We start from the raw sequence: 6,110 nt of genomic DNA on the forward strand, positions 1-6,110 counted from the left end.
TATGTGCTAGGTTGTTAGATTTTGTAATGATCGTGGTGTTGCAGAGAAGAAGAAGTGTAAAGATAGGGCTGCTTATGCTTCTCTTTTGGGGGTTGGAGCTCCTGAAGCTTTGGTGATTGGAGTGGTTGCTTTGTTAGTTTTTGGTCCAAAAGGTCTGGCTGAGGTCAGTTGCCACTTCTATTGGTGAAATGTTCAGATTTACTTTTTATGTTTTATTTTATCTTGTTTCAGTTTTACTTAATGTTGTAACTTTTTATCCCTAACTTTGGTTTACACTTTGTCATGTAGGTTTATTTTCTTGGAATCAACATTTTAATTATGACAATATCTTTGTGTAATCAAGTTACTATATAATTTTATGTATTAATGTAAAGTTTAGCTGGTTATTTTTTTTGTGCAGATAATTTTTCTAACTTATTTAGTGATTACATGCTTCATTTAATTATAATTTTTTAATTTTTTTTGGATTATATATTTAGTTATAGTTAGTTTTATAGTTAATGATTATAAAATCTGAAAATACATGTAGGAAAAATTGTATGGAAATTTGCAATTTTACCTTACCTACACCTTTGCTTCATTTTATAACTGACGCAATAGGTGAAAAACAAATATTTTACAATAAGTTATGCGTCATTTAAGAACTGACGGTATAAATATTTTGTGTCGGTTTTGAAATAGCACAAAGCTTTTTGTGTCAATTCCAAATTGACACAGTATGTTATAAAGAATATTTTATTTTTTGCGTCGGTTTTAAAATGAAGAAAATTATTTTTTGCGTCTTTTTAGAAACAACGCAAATAAAATACTATTTGCGTTTACAGTTTTTACGTCGATTTTGTGAACCGACGCAAAATCTTTAAATGTTACTAAAAAACTGACGAAAATACTCCTTTTTGTAGTAGTGTCATGGTAAAATAATACTCAACAGATACTTGCACTGTCCATAGGTTCCCACTATGATAAGGCAAATCCCAACGCCGTCCATCACCTTGTCAGTCGTGACCAAGGTAGCATGTGTGGCAAGATGCCAACACTAAGCTGACGTGCCAACGCTTCTAATCATGACCCATTCTATACTGTCCGAATAGTTTTCCTTATCACCCAAGGACTCCCATACATCCATGGTCCGATCCTCGAGGCACCATGCCTCCATGCATGTTGGCAGGCCCTCGAGATAAGCCACCAAACTAGTAGCAAATGTTAGACCTCTATCTCTTTCCACCATGGTTCATATGTTTGTACGCAAACTAGCCCACAAATGACTACCTATATCATCTTGTGTTGAGACACGTGGCCAATGTGCACCACAACGTCTCTTGGAGGTTTAGGCCACGTACCGTGTAAGCAGCATACCGGTAAGCCAATAGAACTGTACCTGCTAACCTTTGGCAACATTTTTAGATGCACTACAGGGTCGTCCCGACAATGTCCATGAGTATTCCAACACATGGAGGTATATGAGTCCCATCGTGGTTCTCATATGCCTACCCTACTAGTCTCACTCACTAGTAGTAGCTCACTTAGCACCAAGGTGTTAGAATTTATTGTGGTCACAATTGTATATATAAAATGTGTGTTGGATCATCAAATAAATAAGTCAAATTTATGTGGTCTATTTTGGAATAAAGTTTATGACTTAAGGGCATAATTGTCACGATTTTAATATGTGGATACCATTAAGGCAATTTCTATTTTGATGAGGGGCCAAATAGAAATAGTCAATAAATATTACCAACAGATTTGTCTGTTGGTAATATAACGGGTAATGGTCCCCATTTGCATCGTATCTTTTCACTCTTGTATCCCCATCACTAAGAGCAAAAGTTTACAGAGAAAGGTTTTGATGCGAATTGGAAGATCATACCAATTCAAGATCCTTTAAAGGTCGATTTTATGGACTCTGGTACGCTTCCGCTATTCCTTACTACCCTAGTAATTACTCTACCTAGTAATTACACAGTTACTTCCAAACACACCCTTAAAGTTCGATTTTATGGACTTTGGTTATTATTGTTTGATTCTCTTGAATTAATTAGGGCTATATACAGATTTATAGTATTCTAACATGTGGTATCAAGAGCATCCCTAAATTAGTTCTTAAGAATATATGGTAGTGTTGGTCTTCCATATTTTTTTGTGTTTGATGACTTCTTCATTAATTATAATCGTTTATATATATATACATGATTGAAGTAATATATCATTCTGCGATTAAACCAGTCGCACATATGTATATTTCTTCTATTTTGAAGTGATATATCATTCTGCGATTGAAGTGATATATACATACGGTTCTTTGGTTGTTTCTTTTAATTTGAATTCATATAAATCAAATAAGTTGTTGCTTTATATATACAACACTTACCTTTGCTTGACATTTTATTTGAACACTTGTCTCCGCCGGAGGATTGATGAGGAATAATATCATAGGCATTTAGTCACTACAGTATAAAGTATAAATGCATTTAATATATTCACAATAATTATGAGAGTGAATATTGTTTTGCTTTTAGATTTATATATACTGTCATGTTACAGTATTTGATTTGATGCATATGCCATTTATATATATTTGTTGGTCTTTTGTTCTGAAATGGAAGAATGCGATTAGCATTCTATTCTGTTTTTATTATTATTATTATTATTTTATTAAAATATATAATAGTTTTAAGTAATAATAATAATAATTCAGTAACAATTAATTCAAATTTTGGTTTAAAATTTATTAAAGATATCTAATATTTAATTAAATTAATTGAAACAAAATATCACCAAAGTGATCTCTTTTGTATAGATTAATTTAATAAAAATATTATGATAATTGTGTGTATGTGATTCATAAATTTATTAACTAACCCAAAGGTGAGTTAATATTTAGTTGAATTTCAGGCATGTTTGTGGTGATAAATGTGTGACAATTATAAGTTATTTTATGTGAATAATATGTTAGTCCAAAGATTGCATATTATTTGACATAATTTATTGTCAATGTTTGATCACTACAACAAGAGTACCGCTTACAATTAATATTATTGTCGAAAGACTTAATATTAATGTTGTGTTTGGTATCTTGAGATGGGATTAACCATTATTTGAATTTATTATTTTATTTGGATTCTTATATGAGCATGTTATTTATGAAATTGTATTGTTCTTTTCAGCTGTTGCTAGTGTATCTGCTAATCTTAATTCGGTACTGGTCCTTAATGGTAATAACTTTAAGGACTGGAAGGAGAAAATTTTTATTGTTCTTGGCTGCATGGATCTTGACCTTGCATTAAGGGTGGATCGTCCTGCTTCTCTTACGGATACCAGTACCTCCGAGCAAAGGAGGATTTATGAGAAGTGGGACCGTTCAAACCGCATGAGTCTTATGATCATTAAGCGCAGCATACCTGAGGCTTTTAGGGGTGCGGTGTCCGAGGAGGTCACCGATGCCACAACTTTCCTAGCTGAAATTGAGAAACGTTTTGCAAAAAGCGATAAGGCGGAAACAAGTACTCTTTTAAAGAAACTTATTTCCATAAAGTTTAAGGGCAAGGAAAACATAAGGGAGTACATTATGGAAATGTCTCACCTTGCTTCAAACTTGAAGGCACTAAAGCTTGAGCTTTCGGATGACTTGCTTGTGCATTTAGTGCTTATCTCTCTTCCTCCACAATTCAGTCAATTTAAGGTCAATTACAACTGCCAAAGGGAGAAATGGACTCTTAATGAGCTCATTTCATTTTGTGTTTAAGAGGAAGAAAGATTGAAGCAAGAAAAGACTGAAAGTGCTCATTTGGCAAGCACCTCTAAGGATAAGTGTTAGGCTAAAATTAGTCTAAGTTTCGGGTCGTATTTTCGGTTAGTTTTCACTCTTTGTTTCTAGTTTTAGGGCTATTTTATGCTTGATTCTTTTGTTTCAGGTCCTTGGGTGTTTAAAGAAAGTATGTACAAGAATTGAGGACAAGTGGTGAAAGAATCGAGAAGAAAAACCAAGATTGGTGTCTCTGCCTGTTCCAGTCGCGACGGGGAATTCGCCAGTCGCGACGGGAACTGGCAGCAAAAATCTCAAAGTTTCAAAGTTTAACCCCGTCGCGACGGGGGCTTTGCCAGTCGCGACGGGGACCCAGAGACGTGATTTTTGGGCAGTTTTGTAATTTCACGAATTTTAAAGATGAGAATTGGTTTAAATAGAGGGAGTTCGTGAAAATTAGGTTGATTCAGAATTAGAACCCTAGAAACAAAGAAGGAGGCTAGGAGAGCGGCTTGTGGCGACCCGGATCAATTGCTTCAACTAGTTCTTTCTCTTCTCTTTAATTCTTCTATGCTATTTTCTGTTTCAATGTTAATTATGGATTTGATTATGGATGTTTTGAACTAAACTCCTATTTAGGGAGAATGATGAATGTTGTTTAAGTTTTTCCTAGTTAATGAATAATTGCCATTCCTCCATCTTGATTGTGAACACTATTCATTTTTGTGTTTAATTTCCATGTGCAAGATTGATCACCTTTTACATGTTTTATGATCTCAATTCGAAATCTGAAAAGTGAGAATTGAGAATGCTAAAATTGGATAGTCTAGGTTTTGATGTGAAACGAAAGTATTTACATAGGCTTTGTGATATTTAGATTATTGCTTAATGCTGATTTCATGTTAGTTTAATTAAGAGATTAATTAGAGAGCATGAGATTTAGAACCTAGAAGATCTGAAAAGAGCTAGGTTAATTTATAATCTGTCATTCACTTCAAGAGAAGGATAGAAATTAGACATTAACATTGGTAACTTAACAATAGGATTCGTCTCCCTATTCTCTCATCTTGATTAATATTCACTTGTTTCTTTAAGTTTCTTGAATTTCTTTCTTCCTTTTTCAATCATAAATACTTTTGATTTGCCAAATAGAATTATAAGTATAGTTTAGTAGTAATTAATCCAATTCCCTGTGGTTCGATCTCACTTGCGTGAGTATACTACTTGATTGCGTGCACTTGCGTAGTAATTAATAATTTTTGCAACAGGTTTTTGGTGCCGTTGCCGGGGAATTGTTTAAAGATTAATATTACACAAAATTATACTAACTTCTACTTTGGTATATTTTCTCTTGCTGATTTTCTAACCTTTCTCTTGCAAAAAAAAAAAAAAAACTGTTCTTATCTATTTCAGGTATTTTGAGTGCATGCGCCGCCAAGGGCAAGCAGTTATACTACCCATCGACCCTGAAATTGAGAAAACTTGTAGGAGAAACTGAAGGAACAAGAGGCAAGAAGGAGTTTCAGCAAATGCTGAAACAACAGAAATCATGGCTGCTAATGTGAATGCGAATGCTGCAAATAACGACAATAATGGTGGTGCCGTGGAAGACCAAGCTAATGGTCGTAGCTTGAGAGATTACATTCTCCCTACTCTGACGGGAGTGCAGTCATGTATCAGGCCACCGGCAGTGGATGCAAATAACTTTGAGATCAAACCTGCCATACTTCAAATGGTGCAGTCTTCGGTTCAGTTTGGTGGCCTCCCTTCTGAAGATCCTAATCTGCATCTCTCTAACTTCATGGAACTTTGTGAGACTTTTAAAGTCAATGGAGTTTGTGATGATGCCATTTGTTTGAGACTGTTTCCATTCTCACTTAGAGAAAGAGCCAAGAGCTGGTTAATCTCCTTGCCACCAAATTCCATAGCAACATGGACAGACTTAGCAACTAAATTTCTGTCTAAGTTCTTTCCCCCAGCAAAGTCTGCTAAGCTGCGAGGAGAGATCAACAATTTCTGTCAACAAGAGAATGAGTCTCTCTATGAGTCTTGGGAGAGGTTCAAGGACTTAATTAGAAAGTGTCCTCATCATGGTATTGAGAAGTGGATGCTGGTTCATAATTTCTATAACGGGTTGGTTGGTAACACTAGAACCCTGATAGATGCAGCAGCTGGTGGAGCCTTTATGAGAAAGAGTGCTAATGAGGCTTATGATCTATTGGAGGAGATGGCTCTAAACAATCAGTAGTGGCCAACTGAAAGGAGTCAAACTAAGAAGGTAGCTGGTGTGCTAGAGGTGGATGCCATTACAAAGCTGACAGCTCAGGTTGAGGCCCTAACAAAGCTGATCGCAGTGCAAGCCAAACAA

General features: G+C 35.1%; 1 non-coding gene across 1 annotated transcript; it reads right to left on the reverse strand.

The window, feature by feature from the left end:
- Positions 1–5,732: 5,732 nt before the first annotated feature.
- Positions 5,733–5,839, reverse strand: LOC115718213 (small nucleolar RNA R71). The gene has a single exon (XR_004011797.1). It is a non-coding gene; the product is annotated as a small nucleolar RNA R71 (small nucleolar RNA).
- Positions 5,840–6,110: the final 271 nt, after the last annotated feature.

This window comes from Cannabis sativa, chromosome 7 (assembly GCF_029168945.1).
Source record: "Cannabis sativa cultivar Pink pepper isolate KNU-18-1 chromosome 7, ASM2916894v1, whole genome shotgun sequence".
Taxonomy (NCBI): domain Eukaryota; kingdom Viridiplantae; phylum Streptophyta; class Magnoliopsida; order Rosales; family Cannabaceae; genus Cannabis; species Cannabis sativa.